Raw genomic sequence first — 25,300 nt, 5'->3', positions numbered from 1 at the left:
TCTTTCTCCACCTTTCCCTCCCCCTCCTCTTTCCTCTCCTCCTCCTCCTCCCTCTCCTCTCTCTCTTCCTCCTTCCTCTCTTCCTCCTTTCTCCTTCTTCACCTCCTTCTCCTCCCTCTCCCCCTCCCCTCCTCCTTCTCCACCTTCCCTTCCCCCTCCTCCTCCCCCTCTCCTCCCCCCCGTTTCTTTCTCCCTCTCCTTCTCCTCCTCCTCTTCTTTCTCATCCCTTTCTTCATACATCCATTGGTATACTCTAATCTCACCTCCTAATGTAGCTCATGGTGCTAGTGATATACACGCGCAGGGCTCTTGGTGGGCTTCCCCCAGCCTCGATTGCTTTCCAAATGAAGAAGAAGCTGGCTTTGGGTGGGTCGGCCTGAGAAGTGCTGTGTGAAGTCAGGTGGATGTGCCTCACTGCATAGCTATCTCTTCAACATTTCAGAGAAGGGGGACTTATTTTATACTTTTCAAGTCTTTCTTCCATTTAACTATCCATATGTGGAACAAATGATAATATTACTTCTGTAGGTTCTGTGGGTTTTGCAGAGGGAAGAATGAGTCCCCAAGCTCTCTTACATTGTGCGCCAAGAGGCCCCTTGGCTTAGCTCTGGCTGCAAGGTGGGGAGCTGAGGTCGCTGGCGGCGTTACTGTCCGAAAGGTTTCTCCACCATCTTTGACAGCCGCAGTTCTTGATTGCAGCCGTGCAGGGTACTGTGGACCACACAAAGCATCTTCTTTCTAAAAATCTAAATTCTTGTCTGGAGAAGGAATTGACGGAGGAGAGCACACTATAGTATCTGGGATTGTCAAAGGGTGGTTCCACAAGGATGGTTCTATCAGGATGCCCGGAGTGGGGCCGCTCCGCTCCCCTGAGGGCTGACGCTCCACTGAGAGGACCGGTCATGGCCACTTGTATGGGGGGGGGTATCAGAAAGGCTCTCTGCAGGCATCAGTGTCAGTGGGAGGGGTGGCGGGTGGTGGCAGGGTCACTGGTCCAGGTGGGGTGGACAGCAGAGGCTTTGGGAACGGGGTGGGGGCAGATGAGTAGTCCACATGGGGCGGGGGACTTGCAACTTCAGGCATGCGGGCGATTGGGCCTGGCTCTCATCTGCTGAGTACAGTCGCTGAGGAGGACGGGGTGGTGCGGAGGCCAGGTGTGTGCGTGCAGGTGTGTGTGTGTGTCTGTCTCCAGGCTTCTTCTCAGGCTGAACCTCCCAGTGGAAGTGTGAACCTTGCGGCAGGTTCAGGCCTCGGGTGCCCGGGCCCTGGCGAGCAGCTCTGCCTCTGTAGCTGTGAGCCTCAGCAGGTTCCTTAGCCCCCTCCATCGGCTTCCTCCTGAGTATCAGGGAGATAGTGTGGCTGATCCTGTGGATGCTTCGGAACAGCGGAGGCCACGTCTGCTCACCGCAGGCCACAGCGCGCCCTTCCTCGGACCTGTCCCGCGAGCCCACGGTGCTGCCGGCCTCTGAGTCACTGAGAGCCAGTGTGGGCTCAGCAGGTGCGGGAGGAAACCGTGACCTCACCCGCTTCCTCCCGCCGCTCTTTCATGTTGCCATCTTCTGCCCGGTGAGAAGTTTGAGCCGGGTTCAAGCCTTGACGTCACCTGCAGTCCACTTTTGCCTTTCGTGCCCTGGTTCCGGGCTGTCACCTCGCCCCTCCGTGCCTTCCCCTCGTGACAGTGGACTCAGGGCAGCTCTTCCAGGGATCCCGCTGACCGGCCCCAGCCTGTCTGTCACCTTACACTTGGTGACAGGCCCTGTCCTCCCACGATCCTTGGCTTCGGCCCCATCTTTCCCATGGATCCTTATTTTCCATTAGTCCTGAGCGTAATGCTGATATTTATTTCTGCACATGGTGTGCCAGGTATGTTCTTAGAAAATTCTCTCAGCCTGTTTTCTTTATAGTTGTCTCGTGAGGTGCAGGCAGTGTCCATAGTTTTACAGGGAGGAAACTGAGGCACAAGGAAATTTCAGTGGTTGCCTAAAGTTGCACAGCCCGTCAAAACGCGAAGCTGAAGCCGGGTGTGGTGGCGCACGCTTGTCATCCCCGCGCTTGGGAGGCGGAGACAGGAGGATCGTGCAGGTTCGAAGCCAGCCTCGCGCGCTGGCTTAGGAGACCCTGGTTCCAAATAAAAATGTAAAAATAGGTCTGGGAGTGTAGCCCGGAGGTAGAAGGGCTTCCAGGAACCCCAGTACCAACAAAAAACAAAACAAAACAAAACAAAAAACATGAAGCTGGACGGGCTGGCTTCAGACCCCACGCTCTTATGACCTGCGCTGTCGCCATGTTGTCCGTCCTATCATATGAGTCCTCAGAGAACAGGGCTATGTCCTTCATCTCTGCTCTGTGTGCCATCTCGACATGCAGTAGACACTAAGTGCACAATCGCTAGGTGGAGGGGGTGAGGGGCTGCGCAGGAGGTGGTGCAAAGGCCCGGCGTGCGTGCGTGCGTGCGTGCGTGCGTGTGTGCACGTGCGGCAGAGCTTCCCTGTTCCCTACAGTGCCTGGTTCCTGAGTGCTCTCCAGCATCGTGCTGGGGGTGGAGGAGGGCGCGGGCTCCGTGTAGGGGCTCCTCTGGCCTTGGTGCAGATGTCACACTTAACCAGCAACTGATTATCTTGCCAGGTCTCCTTTTATTTAGAATATTTTTCTTTTATGGCACTGGGGATTGAACCCAGGGGCGTTCTACCTCTGAGCTATATTATGTCCCCAGTCCTATTTTATTTTATGTGTTTTCTTTTGGAAACGAGATCTCACTAAGTTTCAGAAGGCCTCACGAGATTGTAGAAGCTGGCCTTGAACCTGCAATCCTCCTCTCAGCCTCCCATGTACTGGCATTACAGGTGCGCACCATCATGCCTGGCTCCAGGATTCATTCTTTCTTTCTTTCTTTCTTTCTTTCTTTCTTTCTTTCTTTCTTTCTTTCTTTCCTTCCTTCCTTCCTTCCTTCCTTCCTTCCTTCTTTTCTTTTCTTTTTTTTTTGTGGTACTGGAGCTAGAACCCAGGGGAATTCTACCCCTGAACTACGCCCCCAGCCCTATTTTTTATTTTTTATTTTGAAACAGGGTCTCACCTAGTTGCAAAGGGCCTGTTGTCAAACCACGATCCTCCTGTCTCAGCCTCCCTAGTGCTGGGATTCTAAGCGTGCGCCACCACGCCCAGCAAGGTTTCTTTTCTTAAACCATAAAGCTTGTCAACCCGTGATCATAGTAGTGACCTCCCCCTAGAGGGGGCAGGAGTCAGAAATGAAGTAATGTAAGTCAGAGGCTTTAGTCCCATGTCTTGCATGTAGAAAATGGCCCACGAACATTAGCTCTTCCAAAGTCGTTTGCTGTGAACCTTCTGGCTCCCCATCCGACCCGGAGGCCACCGCCTACCCGCAGGTGCTTCCTGGCGCTCGTCTGACTGCTTTCGCTCCTGAGGAACTAGGTCCTTGTTCCTGTTTGACTTTTATTAGCCGTGTAACTTTGAACAAATTACTAAGTTGAACAAGTCTCAGTCTTATCGTGGTGAGAACACAGGGTTCTTTGTGGAGAAATAAGACATCTGTGTATCATGAGCACTCGGTACATCCTCATTGTTTGGATTTCTTCCCTCTCCATCACCAGCGTCTCCCCCTCTGGCCCGCTGGCCTTCCGTAACAGCTCCTCCCTCTGCTCAAGTCCTGACCCCGCTGTGAGGAGGCTCCATCAGAGGACGGGGCGGCTCTCTAGAGAGGACGGTGAGCCGGCCGTCAGCGGGAACTTCAGGGAGTTGAGTCATGGTTCTAAGCATGACCCAGCGTTAGACTGTTTTCTGCTGCTGTGCAGAATACTCTAGTCCAGGCAGTGCATAAAGCAAAGCAGTTTATTTAGCCAGAACTCAGCAGCTGGGGCAGCTTCCGCCGTGGTCCTCGTGCCGCGAGGTCCATCCACCATGGTCCTTTTACCTCGTGCCACGAGGTCCATCCACCATGGTCCTTTTACACCTCGTGATGTAAAAGCAAGAGGGGCGGCCTCACTGTGACAACCCACTACTGTTTTTTGTGTATGGTGCTGGCGATGGAACCCAGAGGCATTCTACCTCCGAGCTACACACCCGGCTTTATTTTTTATTCTTTATTTCTAAACAGGGTCTCTCTGATTCACGAACTGCCTCGCTAAGTAGCCGAGGCTGTCCACGAACTACCATCCTCTGGTTTCCGCCTCCCGAATGCTGGGATTCCAAGCGTGGGCTACCACCCACCCAACCCACTCTTGATAACTAACCCGGTCCCATGAGAATTGCAATAATTTCAACATCCTTTTTTTTCCCCTTTAGGTGCTGGAGATTGAACCTAAGGGCATTCCTCCTCTGACACACTCCCAGCCCTTTTTTATTTTGTATTTTGAAAGAGAGTCTCTAAGTTGCTAAGTGCTGAGGCTGGCCTTGAACCTACGATCCTCCTGTCTCAGCCTTCCAAGTACTGGGATGACAGGTGCGCACCCCCATGCCTCACTTTCTGATCACCTCTTAACCACCACAAACACCATCAAGGTGGTGACGGATCTCAGTGTGAGTTTTGGAGGAGACCAAGTGTGTTCAGCCCAGAGCATTGGCCAGTCCTTGATACCAAGCTTGACCAAATTTTGACAGCCTTTGAACACAGAGAGATGACAAATACTTGTACTGTGTCCCTAGAACAAGCTTAGCTGTTGGGGGAATCCTAGGAACAAGAGTCCTGGTCTTGTTTTGCACAGAGCCCATTGTGATGGAGAGATGGTTTCCCAGAAGCCGTGCATATATTAGGTTCTGCAGAGAGATTTGCTGTAGAAGGCAGAGGCGCCATGGGATACACAGGGAGGGGGATTTGGTGCTGAGGGCCAGGGAGACGATCCCAGCGGAGAGGACTGGGTGAGCTGACATCTGAGGCCCAGGAGGCGCACCCAGACATGGAGCAGTGAGATACCGTGATCTCATGAGCGCTCGCTCTTCTTTTAATGTCACGGGCTGCTTCGTCTTTTATTAAGCTTGGATGATGACAGATGATAATGAGTCTTAAAATCTTGATATACTCAAATGTGCTGTCACTGGCTGCTTTTATCTACCTCGTGTATAAATAGTACGTGCAAAGGGCTGGGCGAGGGAGAGACCGGCTCGTGTTTGCGCACAGCCAGCACATTGTGTGTGTGTGTGTGTGTGTGTGTGTGTGTGTGTGTGTGTATGTGTGTGTATGTTTTAATGACACTCGGGGCCAGTTCTGTCAGTGCAGCCCATCCAGCCACTTTGTCGCCTTACGGACAGCGTTGTCTGGGCTTGCCTGCCGGGGGCAGGTGCTCTTAATTTGTATTACGTGTATTTGCTCTTAGGGTTGTTTTTGTTGAAACTTGAAAAGCCAGGTGCTTGTAGCTCGAGTATGGAAATTTGCAGAACCGAGGTGCTTAGCCCGGGGAGAGGAAGCCCCTTAGTGCAGGGGGGCCCCCATGGCTGGAGAAAACTGTCTGCTCAGGCCCCCGGAATGGCTGTCCCTGGGGAAGCCGGCCAGTGTGCTGACCAGTTGAAGGGTCGCAGGACTCGCTGTGCACCTGCAGAGCTGCAGTTGCTCCTCACTGTCCAGGCAGCCAGGGAACATGTGTTTGTAGCTACAGTTTCTTTGGCACCTGTCACTTACAAATTCCCTTTCAACATAAAGAAGCAGGCGCTGGGAAACAATTATATCTTGCTAAATTTGCCTTGTTTTCATACTGTTTATACTTCTGATGCTTTCTGTTGATGGCAGATGATACTAATCTAAAGTAGTGATTTAAAGATGTTTTTAGCCAGGCGTGGTGACGCACGCTTATAATCCCAGCATTCGGGAGGCTGAGACAGGAGGATCATGGTTCATGGCCAGCCTCAGCTACTTAGTGAGGCCCTCTGCAACTTAGTGAGACCCTGTTTCAAAATAAAGAATACAAATAGGGCAGGGGGTGTAGCTCAGAGGTCTAATGCCCCTGGGTTCCATCCCTAGACCAGCAAAAAAAAAAAAAAAAAAAAGATGTTTTTAAAATGACATTAAAAATGAATTGGTTAGCCGGGCATGGTGGCGTGCTCCTGTAATCCCCGCGCTTGGGAGGCAGAGACAAGAGGATCATGCTGGTTCAAAGCCAGCCTCTCTGGCTTATGAGACCCTGTTTCAAATATACATATATAATAGGTCTGGGAGTGTAGCCCGGAGGTAGAAGGGTTTCCAGGAACTCCAGTACCACAAAAAAAAAAAAAAAAAAAAAAAATTTGATTACAGGTGTGGTCGTGCTTGGGACACTGAGGCAGTAGGATTGCAGGTTCGAGGCCAGCCTCAGCAACTTAGTGAGACTCTATTTCTAAAGAAAGAAAAATAAAAAGGATTGGTGGTATATTTCAGAGGTAGAATGCCCCTGGGTTCAATCCCCAGTACCTTTAAAAAAAGAGAAAATTAAGATAGTACCTCATACCCATTAGTGTAGGTATAGTAAAAACAAAACAAAACAAAACAAAAAAAACAAATGTTGGTGAAGTTGTGGAGAAACTGGAACCTTCATAAACTGTGTGCGGGAAGGTAAAATGGCACAGCTCTTTTACAAAGCAGGTTGGCAGTTCCACAAACAGTTAAACATGGCCGGTGTGGTGGAGCATGTCTGTAATCCCAGGACTTGGAAAGCTGAGACAGGTGGATTGCAGGTTTGAGGTCAGCCTCAGCAACCTAGCAATTTTTATTTTGTTTTTGCAATAAAAACAAAATAGGGCTGAGGGTGTAGCTCAGAGGTAAAATACCACTGGGCTCAATTCCCAGTACCAAACAAAAAAAGAAGTTAAACATATATATTGCTGGGCATGGTGGCACGTGCCTGTTATCCCAGGAACTTTGGAAGCCGAGGTAGGAGGATTGGGAGCTTCCAATTAGCCTCAGCGATTTAAGTGACAATTAAAAAATTAAAAAAGGGCTGGGAAGGTAGCTCAGTGGTAGAGCACCCCTGGACGCACGCGCGCACACACACACACACACACACACACACACACACACGCACACACACACGGGCTGAGGACGTAGCTTAGTGGTAAAGTATCCCAAAGTTCTGTCCTCAGGTCCAAGAGGGGCAAAGGGAGCAGTAACTGATACATGAATGGCCCTTTCTAGATGGAATGGTCTGGGGATACTTTTGTGTGTATGTATATATTTATAACAGATGTGTGTGCATATTTGTAACAGATATAGACACATACATACTTTTTATATATAGCATATGCAACTAAAAACAACACATCATAAAATAAGTTTCAAATTAAGTGCTTTTTTTCCCTCTAGTAGTAAACATCGTGTTCCAGATGCGTGACTTTGCTGTCGAGTGACGTCACTTGGCGGGGTGTGGGTTACCTCTCAGGCATGTGGCCTCTGGCTTTTGTTCCTGTGCCTCAGCAGCTGTGATAATCATCAGCAGGTGTATCTCCACCTTCAGGACCACTTCTCAGCTTGTATCTCCTGAAACCCTGCGGACAGTCAGTCCTGTAGGGACCTGTGTGACGTATGGCGTGTAGTCAAAGCATCTCTCCTCACGCAATGAATATAAGTTGACTCAGACAGAATCAACTCTTTGTTTTGGGGAAGATGCCCTCCTTTCAGGATTCCCAAGCAGAAAGCTTTTGTTTTGCTGGTAGTGCCAAACATGAAACCGGAGAGAAAGGATGTGATTTAAGATCAGGCGAATCTATGCGTCCAGGGAGGACAGGACAGGAGGCTCCTGAGAAATGTTACAGTAGCTGTTGTTTCTTGCAAGCCCTGGGCTTGGGAAAGATTGGGGGAGTTACTGGAGCTCTAAATGGAAACAAGGTACCCAGCTAATCCCATTCCTCCCTGTTTCAGCACCCCTAGCCTGCTCTCTGCTTAGTTCTTTTCCTTGGACAATAGCTTGCCTCAGGCTGCTTTCCTCCTTGAGCTCCAGCTGGTCCTGGGCGATGGTCCAGTGAACCCTCCAGTCTCACAGCCCGTTCAGACTTCTTTGGGCCTTGCTGTGCTCGCCTGCTCCACAGCGCCTCTGTGGGGCCGGCTGCTTCCTCTGTTTCTGTTGGTGTGGAGAGGTGGTCAGCACCTGAGCCGATGCACATCCTGCTCTTTCTTAGGAGCCCCCACAGCCATGTATTTGGTTTTTATTTCCTTAGGATATACAGGTAGATATCCACCTGTGCGGATGGTACCTGCTTGCCATTTTTTTCTTTTTTTTTTGCCATATTTTCTCAGGGGTGTGTATGTGTGTGTGTGGTGTTAGGGATTGAACCCAGGAACATTCTACTGTTGAGTTACAACCCCAGCCCTATTTTATATTTTTAATTTGGAAGCACAGTCTCGCTAAGTTGCCGAGGCTGGCTGGGCACCTGCGATCCTCCTGTCTCAGCCTCCCAAGTGCTGGGATTACAGGTGCGCGGTGCCCCACACTCGGGCTTCTGCTTTGTTTTTAATCTGGGATGCTGATGGACCATGGAAAAGGCAAAGTGTAGCGCCTACTGTATCATACTTGATCCTAGGGAACAGATAACTTGCCTTTTAGTGGAAGAGCTTGGGAAAGCAAGTTTAGGAACCGTGGGTGGGCAGCGGTGTTCCACATGGGGCCGCCTGCTTTGTGCAGCTACCCTCGGGTCTCCACTCGCCCGCCATCTAGAGCCACATTCCAAAGTGGAAGAGCTGGGATAGAGTTTTATCCAGGGTTCCTGGGAGGGGGGAAAATATGAGTCCGTTTCTCCTGCATTTTAGAATGTAATTAAGAAACTCGGGACAACCCAGCTTGTGGCCGACTGGTGCTTGCTTCCTTTCAGGTGAAAGTAGCTTTCCGTCCGACCTGTCTGGGTGGGAGAAGCCTTTCTGTTTGCATGGCCGTTACAGTTTCCGGCGGCGGCAGTCACGGGCAGTGAGCGAAGTCAGCTTAAACGATGTGTGTAATTTCATGTTCTATAAAACTACTTTCCTTAGATCAGCTACATTCTCAGAATGTTCCAGTCTGCTCCGGAAGATGCAGCCCCCCAGGTGTGAGCCAGGCTCTGCCCTCCTTGGGCACGCCACCTCCTCCCTGGGTGCCTCAGATCTCTCTCTCCTAAGGGGGATGCCTAGTGTACAGTCGTGGGGGACGCTGGGAGAATTAGGGCCTCACACAGAAGAAGTACGTGCTGGGCAGAAAGTGGCCTTGCAGCATTTGCTGTGATCTCGTGTGTGTATCCACCTATCCCAATTTTACTTGATTCCTTTGAATCTCCTGTCAGAGAAGACTCGGGTTCTTTTCAGCCTTTTGTGTTTAGCGAGGGCCTCAGCCCTGCCATGTCTGGCATTAAAGACTTGAGAATTTGCTGGGGCCTCGGCGTCACAGATCTTGATGGTGGAAGCTCTTGCATTTGTTCACCAAACACAGCAGCTCAGGTCTGCCACCTGCTCGCCCTCCCGGGCTGGACCTTGTGCGAGAGGGCGCGGTGCCTGGGCCTCGCCTTCCATTCAAGGGATGGGTGTCGTGTGTCAGAGCTGAACGTTTGAACCAGAAGGATGTTTTTTCCCTTAGGAGCCCAGAAAGCCGCTTCGACTTGGTCTTGTCCCCTCTCTAGAGCTCTGGGGCGGGGACAGCAGAGGGACGTGCTCTTGAAGGCTGCTATCACAGGGACCCCGGCCGCCCTGCGTCCGACAGCCAGGCCCCTCTGAGCCAGCACAGAACCTAAATCAGATGCTCCGCGCACACCACTGAGTTTCAAGGATGTTACAAAACTCAGGCGTCTGGCGTCTAATAATGCTTTTGCATTCTGCTCCAGTCTGAGGCCTGCACGATCGTGCGGTCTGTTAACCTCAGTAGCCCTAGTTTATCACCTGTCTATTAACTGCCTACAGACAGTGTCTCCTGCCCTTCGTGTTGATGGGCGCTGGCTTTGAAATGCGACCACGTGACCTTCCTGCCCCTGGGGGCTTAGGATGGTGTGCCTTGCTAACTTAAAGAAGCCAGTTTTCTGTGCCCCCAGCACACAGTCTGAAGAGTGGGGCTGGTGGGGCCACAGGATCACTGTCCCAGCCCCCCATTGGTGATAAGGCCCAGGGATGTGCGCCGAGTCCCGTGGCTGCAGAGGGTCAGAGCCCGCGGCCTGGCTCTTCTTACCTGCTGGTGTAAAGCAGACAGTGTAGGAGGAGAGCACTGCTGGGAGAGTAATAGCTCTCGAGTAATGTAGGACACGGGGCATTTTCTACTGGTCCCCAGAGTGCAGTAAAAACTGAGTTTTAGCTGGGTGTGGTGGCACACACCTTTAATCCTGGTACCTGGGAGGCTGAGACAGAAAGATTGAAGGTTCAAGGCCAGTCTTGGCAATTTTTTGAGACCCTCAGCAGCTTAGTGAGACCCTGTTTCAAAATAATAATAATAATAATAATAATAATAATAATAATAATAGTAATAATAATAATAGGGTAGGGATGTAGCTCACAGGTAAAATGCCCTGGGGTAAAACCCCTAGTTATCTCCCCCCACGAAAAAAAAAATGGCTCTAAAATTAATTGTGGTTGTGTTTGCAGAGATCTGTGAATCTGCTGAAGCCCATCGAATTGTGCACTTTAAATAGGTGAATTAGATGGTCTGGGAATCATATATCAAGAGAGTTGTTATTTAAAAAATTTAAAAAGATTCAGCTCGCTGTCCAGGTGTTTTCTTAAACTCCTGTCTGAGCTCCCTCTGCTCCTGTCTCCTGCGGCTTCAGATGCGCAGGCTGGCTGAGATGGCGGGTTCTTGCTCTCCAGGCGCCAGACGCCCAGGCCCATCATGCTGGGCTCCTTCCCGGACCTGGAAAATGGCTTTAAATCCTCACTCAGGTTGGGTGTGGTGGCGCAAGCCTGTAATCCCGGTATTTGGGAGGCTGAGATAGGAGGATTGCAGGTTGGAGGACAGCCTCAGCAAGTAGTCAAGACTCTCATCAACCTAAGAAGCCCCTGTTTCCAAATAAAAATAAAATAGGGCTGAGGGTGTAACTCGGAGGTAGAATGCCCGAGTTCAGTCTCTAGTACTACAAGAAAACAAAACAATAAATCCCGACTCAGCCTTTGCATGGTTGTGTGACTTTAGGCCTGTTACTAAAACACTCCCTGAATTCTAATTTCTTCCTCCTAAACCTTTAATTTTTATTTTCACAAACACCCAAGTTAAGCACTTTCTATGTTCTTGGCAATATTTCCAACGTGCTTTGCGGATGTTTAACTCATTTATAAAGCTTACCAGGTCCCTGTTTTGTTGGTGAGAAAAGGCACAGACAGGGTAAGAAACTGGCCCCAGATCACACATCGAGAGAGAGAGAGAGAGAGAGAGAGAGAGAGAGAGAGAGAGAGAGAGAGAGAGAGAGAGCGCTGAGTCCAGGCAGTCTAGCCCCAGAGGCCATCCTGCCTCTCCTGGCCAATGAAATGGCTCCATCGCTCCAGCTTGATTTGCTGACACTTCTTTGATCTTCAGTGGCTTGACCTGTGACCCACGCCATTTCCACAGGGACCAGCATGTGCCTGACCCAGCGCCTGTGCACTTGGTTAAGCCGTCTCCCCTTCCATCCATTTCTTGGTTGCATCTCAAGCTCCAAGGATCGGCGCGCCCGATTGAGGTCCAGATGGCTCTTCTGCCTTGGCTTTTTAACTGATAACACCAAGTTTAGGTTTCCCCATCTGCAAAGGGGAGAGAAGTCTCACCCGGCCTCACCGTCCCGGGTCGTGGGCAGGGGAGCCGGGCCTGGTGTCGAGGGGGCTCGGCGAACCCCGCGGCGCTGTGAGCACAGGGTTTGATCTAATGCATCAGGCGGCGCGGCCGGATGATGGCGGAGCTGGCGGATGGCTCCCTGCCATCCCGTGGCTCAGGCGGAGCAGAGGTGATGGCTTGGGCTCTGGATCGCCACCCCCTGGGTCCGCAGAGGCTCGCCAGTGTCCATGTTTGGTTTCTAGACCAGATCCAAGTGATCATTTTTGACAAAATAAGTTATGCTAGAGGGCCAGAAAGGACAGCTTAATTGTAAAGCACATCCTTTCCTTCTGGCTCGCGAGTCACTTGCCTCCTCTCTCCCTCTCTCCCTCTCTCCCTCTCTCCTCGCTGGTCCAAAGGTTGCAAAATTGGATGCAGTGGTTTGGTTACTGACTTGTAACCAGCAGCCCTGGGGAGGACATATTTCTTTGACCAGAGCTTGTGGTATGCTGATGTGTTCTCTCCACAGTTTTGTTTTTAGAATTTGAAACTCATTTTCCCTTTTTTTTCTGGTTTGACATCTGCTATGAGGTAGTTTTTATTTTTTATTTATTGGGTACTGGAGGTTGAACTCAGGGGTGTTCTACTTCCAAGCCACACTCCCCAAGCCCTAATTTTTTTAATTTTTGTTTGGAAACAGCGTTTTGCCAGGTTGCTGACAGTCTTGCTATGCTACTGAGGCTGGTCTTGAACCTGCAGTTCTTAGCTTTTCAAGTACCAGCTGAGAGATACATTTATATTTGTGCGCGCGCACACACACACACACACACACACACACACACACACCACATCACATTCTCTCTCCTCTCTCTGTCTCTCTTTCTCTGTCTCTCTCTGTCTCTCTGTCTTGCTCTCTCTGTCTGTCTCTCTGTCTTTCTGTCTCACTGTCTCTCTCTGTCTCTCTGTCTCTCTCTGTCTGTCTCTCTGTCTCTGTCTCTGTCTCTCTCCTATAAATCACTATTGTGTTTTTCCCTGTCCTGGTATTATTCTCAAGTGCATCAAACACTTTTTGGGCAAGGTGAAGAGAGCTTGCAGCTGAACATCAAGGGCCGCTGTTAAATTCTGAATTCTGGCCATCTTTTAGACCATTGTGAACTGTGATTTACTTGTCGTTTTTTTGTTTTTTCTTTTTTTGGTACTGCGGGTAGAACCCAGTGTCATTTTGTTTCTGAACTACACCCCCAGCCCTGTTTTTTGTTCTTTATTTTGAAACAGGGTTTCACTGAGTCGTGGAGGGCCACACTAAGTAGCTGAGGCTGGCCATGAACCTGAGATACTCCTGTTTCAGCCTCCCAAATGCTGGGATTCCAAGAGTGCGCCACCATGCCTGGCTTGTCGGTTATTTTTTAGTGATTTAGATCAGCAAACATTTCTCCCTTCCTCAGTGATTTTAGATAATACCAACTTCTGTCCCGTCACATGCTGGGCTCTCTTCAGTTTAGCACCAAGGGCAGCTTGGTGCTATGGATGTGGGGAGGGTCGACCTGGGTTTCTTTCAGAAAGCTTGGGTTGTGCAGTTGAGGCAGGGCTGGCTTGGGAGGCCTGCAACTTTGAAGCCAGGGTTTCCTGTTTAAAATTTTAGCTAGGCCTGGTGGTGTATGCCTGCAACCCTAGTATTTGCGAGGCTGAGACAGGAGGATTGCAGGTTCGAGGACAGCCTCAGCAAGTAGTGAGACTCTTATCAACCTACAGAGGCCCATGGGTTGATGAAAATTAACCTATTTCAAAAATGAAAATTAAAAAGTAGGGCCGAGGCTGGGCATGGTGGTGCACGTTTATAATCCTAGCATTTGGGAGGCTGAGACAGGAGGATCGCAGTTCGTGGACAGCCCCAGCTACTTAGTGAGGCCCTTTGCAACTCAGTGAGACCCTTTTTCAAAAAGTAAAGAATAAAAACAAATAGGGCGGTGGGTGTCACTCAGAGGTAGCATGCCCCTGGGTCCCATCCCCAAGACCACACACACACACACACACACACACACACACACACACACACACGAGCTGGTGTGTAGCTCAGAGGTAGCATGTCCCTGGGTTCAACCCCCAGTACCACAAAAAGATTTTCAGCTGGGACACATTATTCACCAGTCCCAAACCTCAGCTGAGAGCAGGCCATCTGTTGTTTTCTGGATAACTTGAGTCCTTGCGTTAAGGTTTTCTTTCTGTTTTTCCTTCTTTAAATTTTCCTGGCATGGACGCATTTCCTAGCTCCAAGTTTTTTTGAAGTGATGTATCATCTCCTTATGCAGTGAACCCCCGGGCGGTTGTTTCTTGGTAACATCTCTGATGTCTTCAGGGTAACGTCAGCTTTAGAGGACAGTGGTTACTGGCAAGAAAGTGGAGTGTGCTTTGGGGACACCGAGCACTTTGGCACTCTGTCTCTGCTCTGCCTGGAGCTGTTTCTTATAAGAAAGTTAAGATGTGGCTTGCTTACTTTTTTTTTTTTTTTTTTGGTGGTGGTGGTAGTACTAGGGATTGAACCCAGGGCCATTCTATTTTTGAGCTCTACTCCAAGTCCTTTTTATTTATTTTATTTATTTTGAAACAGGGTCTTGATGAGTTGCTGAGGGTCTCATTAAATTGCTGAGGCTGGCTTTGAACCTGAGATGTTCCTCTCTCAGCCTCCCAAGTACTGGAATTATAGGTGTGCACTACCCTCCCGACCAGTTACGACATATTTATTTTTAGGTCTTCAGTGATGTGTAAACCCATATTTCCCAAATAGCCAAGGGTCCAGTTTTCTAATTTTTCATCATCATTCCTATTTTTTTTCCTTCAGTTTGGTATCCCCCCAACGAGGCCTGCGCTGTGATTCCCAGAACCAGTGCCCATTCCATACACAAAGTGAATGATGGGGTGTCCCAGGGTCGGCTGGTTCTTCATTCTGTGTATGGAGCTCATGCAGCCCCGGCTGTGTGTGTGTGTGTGTGTGTGTGTGTGTGTGTGTGTGTGTGTGTGTTATTGGAAAATTGAACCGAGGGCATTTTACCTCTGAGCTATACCCCAGCCCTATTTTATTTTTAATTTGGAAACAGTGTCCCACTAAGTTGCTGAGAGCCTCACTAAGTTGCTGAAGCTGGCCTCGAACTAGCAATCCTCCTGTCTTAGCTTCCCAAGTACTGCTTTGAAGGGAGCACCAGCCTCTTCCTTGGTCTTTACGTGGCGCATCTCTGATCAAAGTAGAAGGCCTGACATATTCTATAGAGGAGGGATGTTTATATGTTTTTTCTCAAGATTAACTTCATTCACTTGCTAATTATTATTATTATTTTAGCTCCCAAGGATTTTTGGAATTTAGGTTTCTTTGTGGTTTATTTAAACCTCTTTTTATACCCTGCTCTTATAAGCGAGGGTTATTTATAAGTTCACAATCATGCAGAAACAGACAATTTTTGACCTGCCAGAAACCCAGGAGGTTTTTCAACCTAGCTTTCAGACGCCGTGCTTAGTCCTAGTATTCTTTCTCAAATTAAATTTAACCAGAAGCCTTGCAGGATGACTAAGATGTCAGCCCCTGGGGAAGCCTGCTGGGTCACTCAGGAGCCGCCGTGCTGCCTGGGTCGCACGTACGGGTCAGCCAGGGTAAGAAACTGAATTCATTTTGGATATAAAGCAGGTAGAAGCGGACAGCAGAGAGCCATGAAGAACTTTTCTGGGGTGATGGAAATGCTGAGATCATAGTACTTGGGAGGCTGAGATAGGAGGATTGCAGGGTCAAGGTCAGTCTCAGCAACTTAGTGAGACCCTGTTTCAAAATAAAAAAAAAGGGCTGGGGGCAGAGCTTGGGTATTGGATGTCCCTGGGTTCAATCCCCACTACCCGAATAACCAAATAAAAACATTAAATAGGTGCTTCTATCGTGATTGTGGTGTCGTCACACAACTGAATATATTGGTCAAAACTCACAAAATTGTACAGTGAAAACTGGCCAATTTTATTTTTCATAAATTATACCCCAGCAAAAATGACCCAAAGAAAATAGTGGATAAAAAGTTTTAAGGAATCTCCCCAAAATGTATTCATATTATTTTTATTGGGGAAGGTAGGAGGATAACATTTTCTCTGCTTATAAATTCAGTGTAATTATAGAAACCAAATTTTTCTAACTTATAAAAAAGAAGAAAAAAGGTAGGTTCACTTAATTTCCACCTGGACCAGTCTAGTCTGTTTTTTCTGGTTTGCAGATTTAGGCCCACTCTGTGTTCGTCTCTGCTGTGAGCTGTACGGGAGCCGTACCAGGGGTCTGCAAACCTCTTTTCCTCCTTTGTGGTACTAGGGATTGAACCCAGGGCTGTTCTACCTCGGAGCTACACCCACAGCCCTTCTTTATTTTTCTTTTGAAACAAGGTCTCACTTAAGTTGCTGAGGGCCTCACTAAATTGCTGAGGCTAGCCTCAAACCTGCGATCCTCCCGTCTCAGCCTTCCAAGTACTAGGGTTACCAACCCGGGCTTGATAGCACGTGTTATAGGCTTTGTGGGCCCTGCAGTGTCTGTCACAATCCCTCAGCAATGTCGCCATTGTACAGAAGCATCCAGAGACAATATGTAAGTAGAAAAATCAGGACTGTATTCCCATCCAGCCTGACCTACAGACGCAGGTACAAGTTAGATTTGGCTTATGAGCTCTATTTGCCAACCTGAAGTGATACTTTTGTTATTTTTGGAGAAACTCATAAGGTGGGTGCCCCCATCTAAACTAGCAGGGTGAGTGCGATGGGCGGTGGGACTGTTGCAAAGGATTTGAAAGAGGCCAGGCCCTCAAGGCCTTAGAGTCATGCTAAGCCCAAAGTGGCCTTGGATCCTTGAAGGAGGGGATGGCTTTGCTCAGCTGGAATTGTCAAGGGTAAGAGAAAGAGGGGCCTGAGCCTGGCAGCCAGTTTCTGGATTGTTGTGGAAACCCGGGCGAGGCATAAATAAGTTCAGCTGCGAACGTGCAGATAGGAAGGGAGTTTGCGGTAGTCAGCTTTCCATTACTGTGACAAAATACCAGAGGCGATCCAGTTAAAAAGCGGGAAGGCTTGTTTTGGCTCACAGTTTTGGAGATTTCAGTCCAAGGCTGGCTGCCCTGCTGCTTATAGGGGTGTAGTAAGGCAGCATGCTGTGGAGGGAGCACGTGGTGGGGGGACTGCTCCCCCACCCCATGGTGGCTGGCAAGCAGAGACGGGGAGTGTGGCCCCAATATCGGCTTTAAGGGCACTCCACTGTGATATAACTTCCTGCCAGTGGGCGCCAGCTCCAGAGGTTCTGCCACCTCCTAACAGCACCACAGGCCGGGGAACAAGTCTTCAACCAGGAGCAGAGGTGGGAGGATGGAGCCAAACCGTGGCAGTAGTGAAGGGCGCTCCATAGTAGTTAGCCGGCCCTTGAGGATGAAGAGTGTGGAGGGAGGGAAGACATTCCAAGTCTGTGGCTTATAAAACTCGGTAAACCCCAGGGCCACTGACCAGAATAGGGACAACAGGCGTGAGGCAGGCTTGACGCGGAGGAGGAAGAGCGCCTGTTTGTGGTGTTCAGTTTTAGACAGAGAGCGGTTGTCAGCTGTCTCTGTAGAGATTTGTCATCCATAGATCTGTAGATTTCCAATCAGGCTTTTAGTAAGCAAATAGCTTGTGTGCCACCGTAAGTAGACATTCATCTATAAATAAATATACATTCTACTGCACTCTCATGCTTGTTATAATATATACCTTAAGAAATAGATATTGTCACAAGGTAAAGATTTAAAACTATTTTTAAAACTCATAAGGCAAAGCCAGACATGGTGGCTCGCACTTGTAATCCCAGCGCTTGAGATGCTGCGACGGGAGGATCGCGCAGGTTCGAAGCCAGCCTCAGCTACTTAGTGAGGCTCTCAGCAACTTAGTGAGACCCTGTTTCCAAATAAAATGTAAAATATGCCTGAGAGGATAGCCCGGAGGTAGAAAAGCCCCTGGGCTCTATTCCTAGTACCACACACACACACAAAAAAAAAATCATAAGGCAAGTGTATATTTAGAGTATGTTTCTTCATTAATATTAGGTACGACACCATATTTCAAATAATTTTTTTTTTTTTCTGGTGCTGGGGATTGAATCCAGGGGCATTCTCTCTCAGAGCTATACTCCCAGCCCCTTTTTATTTTTTTATTTGGAAACAGGATCTGGCTAAGTTGCTGAGCCTGGCCTTGAACCTGCGGTCCTTCTGTTTCATCCTCTTAAGTAATGTAATTACAGTCAGGAGTCACCAAGGTCGAACAGCTCTTGATTGATCTGATCGTTGATTAGCTAATTATCGACCCTGCTAATTTTCCCAGCTTGCCCCTGTATCATCTTAGTCTACAGTATCCATTGCAGGAATCTGTTTGGGGCTTTATCTGCTATGAGAGCTAGTGAGCGAAAAGAAGGTAACGAGCTTCATGCCAGAAGACTAGGCTGACAGTGAAGTCTTTGGGGATTTAGTCCCTTCCCTTCTCGGTTGAGGAGGGGTCTTTGGGCCCCCATAGCTCACAGCAGGGCATGTGACTTCCAGACCTGCTGCATGTGCCAGAGCCAGGCACACGTCGGTAAAGCTGTTCTCTACATTTTTGCATAAAGGATTATACTAAAGTTCTAATATTTCTTCCCATGCCTGATAGCAAAATTTGCCATTACTCCGCTGTGGAGTGCTGTTACAGAGTTGGGTGTAGTCCTGGCTGTGCATAAGAATTTTTTTCTCAGAGGAGAGGACAGATGACCCAAAGATGAAACCATCTATTTCAGAATTGAAGGGACAGTTGTTGTGAGACCAGTCACCAAAGGAACAGAGAAGAGACTGTCACAGCTACGGGAGGAAGGCCAGGAGAAGGGCGTGGGGCGGACGGGAGGGGGGGGCCTCCAGAATGAAGAAGTGGGTAGCAGCCTCGACTTGCAGTAAGGACGGGGCTGCCAGTTACCCAAGGGGCGCGGCAGTTCCCTGGTGTATAGGGTGTGCATTCACTAACACCAAAGTCAGTCACTAGGCCCAACAGGAAGGAGGGAGCCTGGAATGGGATGGGAGCTGGGGAAGGGCCAGTTGGGTGATGTGTGCATGTATGCCTCTACCATCTTGTACTCCAGTAAGATGTACGACTACAATGCACCAATTAAAAAAATTACTGGGTTCTTGAAACCAGTATGCAGCAGTTTCTGTGGGTGGTGGGGTGGGAGTCAGAACGTGGGCATTCAGACAGCAGAGAGGTGGGAGGGACCCCAGGCATCAGTACTGACCGGCCCTCGAGACCTCTGGGGGTGAGGTGGATGTTTTCCAAACTCTGTTTTTTAAGGTGGGAGGTTGCAGAGGTAATAAAAGAAATGGAAAGTTCAAGAGCCGGAATCTGTGGGGCTAAATTTAGGTCCCAGAGCAAGTGGGAGGGGAATGGGTTTGAAAATGTAAAATGTAAAATGAAGGATTTGGGACCGGAGGAGAACATGACCCTCATGGATGACTGCAGTACATAGAAGCCACGGTTTGTAGCAGGAAGAAATCCCGGTTCCTGCAAGTCTTGGGGTGGGTGGTGTAGGTGGGCAAAGGGGACTCGAGGGTCGTGGCGAGCCTCAGCCATAGCTACTGTGTGGACTGGGGAGGTGACCAGCCAGAGATGGGCTGCAGCCAGCACTTGGTGGCCGGTGGAGACTGACAAGACCACCCTCCCAATGGCCGCTTAGGAAGTTGTGTTTGGGGCTCTTAGATTGAGTGTAAGAAAGGCCGCGAGGAAAAATTGCTTGGTTTCATTGGTTCTTCTCTCCTTAAAGCACTATTTCCAGAATCCAGAGGATAAAAAGAGTGAAGTAGCGAGCTTTCTGTGCCGTGTTTTCCGGGATTTGGGTGCAATTGGAGCTTGGACTTGAGTTGGGAGGTCGAGGCTGCAGAGTCTCCTGATGGACATCTTCATGGCAGGCAGAGGATGGGGTTGGTCCAGCAGGCTTCTGACCTCCGTTCTCTATGTTCAGTGGGCTGGGCTCACTGCTGGGCTCAGCAGGTGCAGAGGCCGAGTGTGTGCCCTCTGTCTTGGACTTCCTCTGAGAGGTAGCCTGGGACCTCCCTGCCTCCCTTCTTAGAACTGCTGCTTAGAGTTTGGGCACATTGGGAAAGATCAGTCAATTCAGGGCAATAGAATTAATCAAGCCTTTAAAATTATGTAGGTACAACTGGGCATGGTGGTGCATGCTTGTAATCTCCGCGCTTGGGAGGTGGAGACAAGGGGATCGCACAGGTTCTAAGCCAGCGCGCTGGCTTAAGAGACCCTGTTTCCAAATAAAAATATAAAAAATAGGTCTGGGAGTGTAGCCTGGAGGTAGAAGGGCTTCCAGGAACCCCAGTACCCCCCCCCCCCAAATTATATAGATATAAGTTGGTATGTTCCTATGTTTCAAACACAACATGGTATTACTGCCTGAATTTATGGTACCAGATTTATTTGTTTATTACTTATTTATTTATTGTGGTACTAGGGATTGAGCCCAGGGGCATTCTATCTCCTAGCTACACTCCCAGCCCTATTTTATTTATTTATTTTTGTTTTGAAACAGTCTCACTAAGTTGCAGAGGGCCTCACATTAGCTGAGGCTGGCTTTGAACATGCAATCCTGCTGTCTCAGCCTCTTAAGTACTGGGATCACAACTGTGTGCCACCACACCCGGCCATGTTAACATATTTAAATGAGTCTTACCAGCTAGCTAAAATGAAGGCCTGCAGACATACTTGAAAGAAGAATTACAAAAGAGCACTCCAAAGAGACAGGTGAGTGGACACGGGAGGCCCTGGCCCTCACCACCTGTCTGGATTTTGGCACGCTGAGTCAGCCTCCCTGCAGCCATCATCTCATGTTGGCATGGAAACCACAACACCAAGTCTCAGTTTGCACCCCCAATTCTTAGCAAGATGTCTTACTTGGCTTGGGGGAAGTTACTACATACTCTAAGGGGGTGTCAGCAAATTGGGAAGACAGAAGACCTTTGGTGGTTGGTAGGATTGTACCATACACACACACACACACACACACACACACACACACACACACACACACACATATAGTTTTGTACTGGGGATTGAACCCAGGGGCATTCTCCTTCTGAGCTATATTTATATCTTTCTCTTATTTTATTTTTATTTTAAAACAGGGTCTTGCTAGATTGATGAGTCTCACTACTTGCTGAGGCTGTCTTTGAACTTTCGATCCCCTGGTCTGAGCCTCCCAAGTACTGGGATTACAGATGTGCACCACTGTGCCCAGCTAAATGTTTTTAAAAGCATTAGAAATTCTGAGAATATCGTCATCAAGGGCAGTTCACTACCCAATCCTCGTTTCCTTCCCCTGGTTCAGATGATCAAATCCATTCTACTCCTAAGCCCCGTCTCTTTCCCATTGGAGGCCCCACCCTGTGGGGGTGCCGGGGTGGTTCGGTGCAGGTGGGGGCTGCGCCATGAATCTTGTTTAATGAAATCGGATGCATTTGAGTCTGTGAGGATTCTCCTGGTCAAAGAACAGTCTATTCAAGTCGTGATGTTGCAAAAGCCTTTGTATCATCTGTCACCTGGGACCCTTAAAAGTCTTGAGGGAGAAGGGAGGCTGCAGCTTTAGTTAAACTGACTTCTTTTTTTTTTTTTTTTTTTGGTGCTACTGGGGGTGTAACCCAGAGGCTTTCTACCTCTGGGCTATACTCCCAGACCCATTTTATATTTTATTTGGAAACAGGGTCTCACTGAGTTGCTGAGAGCCTCACTAAGTAGCTGAGGCTGGCTTCGAACCCGTGCGATCCTCCTGTCTCAGCCTCCCTAGCGCGGGGATTATAAGCGTGCGCCACCACGCCCGGCTAAACTGACTTCTGAATCATGACATTTCTTCAGAAGAAAACAACAAATAACAACAAACTTTGCTAAAACATGTTTAATGGATAAAGAAAATGCGATCACACACACAATGGAATACTGTTCTGCCATAAAAAGCACAAAATGCTGTTATTTTTAAGAACATGTGATGTTCTGAGTGCTGGTAGAGTAAGCAGTAACCAAAAAGACTGGAGTGTTTCCTTTTGGGGTGCTTCTGTGCTGCGGTAAATCAAAAAACATTTTTAGAGGAAGCCAACGATCGGAAACTGTCTGGGGAAGGTAGTAGCACCGGCTGCTGAGACCGTTTTCTCTGCAGTTCACGCTGCTCTGGAGGGGCCACCAGAGCATCGGGGAGTTTCTGTTTCTCCCTAGTAACTTGTATTATGAACACTTAGGAGATTGAGGACCTGAATACATCGCGTTTTTCATTTAACAAAACGCACAGAGCCTTTTCTCTGTGTTCCGTCGTGTTCTCGGCTCTTTATAAATGTCGCCTCTTGACTTCCATTATTGTGCGGGGTAGTGGGTAGGACCAGATTCCCGGTTTGCAGAGGAGACCTCAGACTGATTTGCCCCGAGTTTTCCCGTCAGTAAGGAGGGGCACATGCCGGGCGTGGGGGCGCACGCTTGTAATCCCCGCGCTTGGGAGGCAGAGACAGGAGGATCGCGCAGGTTCGAAGCCAGCCATGCGCGCTGGCTTAGGAGACCCTGTTTCCAAATAAAAATGTAAAAATAGGTCTGGGAGTGTAGCTCGGAGGTAGAAGGGCTTCCAGGAACCCCAGTACCACCACCACCAAAAAAAAAAAAAAAAAAAAAAAAAAAATTAAATTAAAAAAAAAAAGAAAGGAGGGGCACAGGGGTTGGAACTTGGGCTCTTAGCACCGCCTAGCCGTCTCCTACATCCAAGGTGAGAGTGTGTTTTTGTCTAAGTTTAGGATTATTTGTAGCCTGGCTTAGTGACAGTTTTTAGTGTGGCTTTTCTCAGACTGGCTCCCGTTCTGTAGGCTGCTTCTCCGTTTCCTTCCTACTTTAGCCTGGGCTAAATAGTATAAATAGAATTCGTTTAATGTCATTTCACTTAATTGTGTGTTTCTTGGTCCTGCTAAGACTTTGTATAAGTTGCTTGAAGCAAGAAACTGACAAGTAGGCACAGTCGATCAGTGAGTCCCAGTTACTGAAAATACGAAAGCAGTTACGTCAGTGTACTAAAACTGAGGGTTTGCCCCTCCTTTGTGGCACTGTACAGGAGTTTAAATTAGCTGTTCATAAATCTAATTGTATTCTAAACAATAGAATTCTGAACAATAGGTTATAATGTATTGGGATAATAAAACTCTGGGGGCTATACTATTTAAAACCCGCTACGTTCAATGCCTGTGTTCCTCAAGGAGAAAGCATGTAAGCCTCAAGAGATTCTGTCTTTAGATAGGTGGCAACGTGATTTTTCCACTTGATAATTCTCCTAGGACCCAAGAAACTTGTGATGAGTTGAAGAAGTGGCCTGTGTTGTATCTTCCCAGAATCCTCCAGGAGGTCCGGGCTGTTCTGTGTCTGGAACCCACACTATACCAGCACCACGACCTTCCTTGCCGTGCCCCCAAGTGTTTATTTCCTAAATGCTCTGTGGAGGCTTCTGAAATTTATTTCCTCTGAGTTGCTTTGTTTTGTTAATTAAAGGAGAACTCTGCCCTCACTTTTATTTGTCTTTATCATTCTGGGGTGGAAGTTATTAAATACCCATGGGACATAGTTTCTTCGCTGTAATTTTAGTAGACTCGTTTATTTTGTATTCCTTTATCTAACATGAGTGTTACAGATTGATGCATCTCCAGCGGTGAACTTGCCTCTTAGCACAGTAGACAGCAACTTCCATTCCAAGGGTCACGGGGCCTTGTTTGACTTGGTTGAAGAGTTTATTGCATGAGGACGAATATGAAATAAAATGGGACTAGATTTATGGTCTGTTTGCCATAACAAAATACCATAGACTGTGTGGCTGAAACAAAAGTAATTTATTTGATCAGAGCTCTGGAGGCTGAAGTCCAAGGTCAGAGCGTGAGCAGGGCTGGTCTCCGAACTTTCTGCTTGGTGTGTAGAGGGCCAGCTTCTCACGGCCTGGGTTCCATCCCCAGTACCACCACACACACAAGAAGTAAAGGCCTCTTCTTTTATCTTATTAAGAGGCAAATGGTGACAGTGGGTTAGCCTCACACATCAGCTTTAGATTTGTGAGCTTTAATATTACCCAAAGTAAGCTGGATGTGGTGGCGCATGCTTGTAATCCCAGTGCTCGGGAGGCTGAGACAGAAGGATTGCACAGGTACGAAGCCAGCCTCAGCTACTTAGTGAGGCTCTCAGCAACTTAGACCCTGTTTTCAAATAAGGTATAAAAAAGGTCTGGGAGTATAGCCCAGAGGTAGAAAAGCCACTGGGTTCCACCCCCAGTACCCCCCCCCAAAAAAAAAAACAAAAAAATTACTCAAAGTAAGTGCCAGACCTGTGTCTACTTTTTCCAACCTAGAAAAATAGCCACACGGGACAGTTTTCAAGATTAAGTGAGGTGTGTGTGCGTGTGTCCTCATAGTGGGGGGCATCAGCATGCTTTCCACATTATTTTTTTTAGTTAAATTGAGTCGTTGTCCTTTGCATTGGGGCTAAATTTATATAAATTTAGTCTTTAAAACACAAAAGTGACTTTTATTATTAGCTTTGAAAAAGATCAGTTGATTCTGGGTAAAATTCCATTCAAACCATTATATCAAGCTGACCCAAGAGTTCTCTGTATAGGAATAAAGATTCCTAAGTTCTGCTTGGCTTACCCATTATAGTCATTATATAAAAAGCATTAAAATAGGACTCTGTTGGCAGTAGTATTTGACCTGGAAAAATTGCCCTAAGCTAACCCACTTAATGTTGCCTTTTTCTAGAACCACTGCTGGTACCTCCTCCTTTAGGTCTGTGTCCATCAGAACTCTTTTAGTTGCAAGGAACAAAAACTTATGACAAATGTGCTTCAGCCAGAAAAGGGATTTATTTTAATAAAGTGGAAAGTTTCAGAAGTATCCTTATTTAAGAGGGTTAGATTCAGGGGCATTATGGGATATTAGCGGAGCACTTTTTTTTTCCTTTTCTTTCTTTCAAGTGAGCTTATTCTCAGAAAACTGATCAGAAAAATGACTGCCAGCATCGCCAAGGTTGTTTCCTCCGATCTCCAAATGGAAAGGAAGAAAGAGCTTGTATTTTCCTGCATCCCTGTATCAAATAGCAATGAGAAGCTTGTGTCTTCCTGCGTCCACGTATCAGATAGCAAGGAGATTCTGATTGGCTCTGCTGGCGTCACATGGCTGTCTCTGAAGCCAGGACTGGCTGGTGTGTGGAGGACCATGCATGGCCAGCGTGGCCACAGGCCAATCACCTGGGCAAAGCATCTTGATTGGCAAGCCTGCTGGGAGAGGGGCCGTCTCCCAGGGGAAGGGTAGCTTAGCAAACAGACAACCCATGTCTGGTACAGATAACTAGCATTTCCAGTCAGCAGAGGTTTAGATTTGTCCCTTCGGTTTATAGGGAATGGGAAGGGAGCTGTTGTAACACTGTTGTGTAGGGTCTGCTTTAGAATTTGGCCTGGCACATTTCAACCCTGTTTGAGATGAGATGTCACACGAAAGGCGCCCATCAGGTGGAACACACGCCCTAATCAAATCGTGGCTGCATATTTGTGTTTGTTGAGATTTATTTAGGTGTGGGTCATGGTGGGGGGAGAGATAAAG

At 48.2% G+C, this 25,300-nt stretch overlaps 1 protein-coding gene across 1 annotated transcript in view; it reads left to right on the top strand.

Moving 5' to 3' along the window:
• Positions 1 to 25,300, top strand: part of CNKSR3 (CNKSR family member 3) — a gene marked incomplete at both ends in the record, with an annotated part of 104,069 nt that overhangs the window by 30,483 nt on the left and 48,286 nt on the right. The window lies entirely within an intron of this gene.

This window comes from Muscardinus avellanarius (genome assembly GCF_963383645.1).
Source record: "Muscardinus avellanarius genome assembly, chromosome: 8".
In the NCBI taxonomy this organism is placed as follows: Eukaryota; Metazoa; Chordata; class Mammalia; order Rodentia; family Gliridae; genus Muscardinus; species Muscardinus avellanarius.
This window is presented reverse-complemented; position numbering and strand designations above follow the sequence as displayed.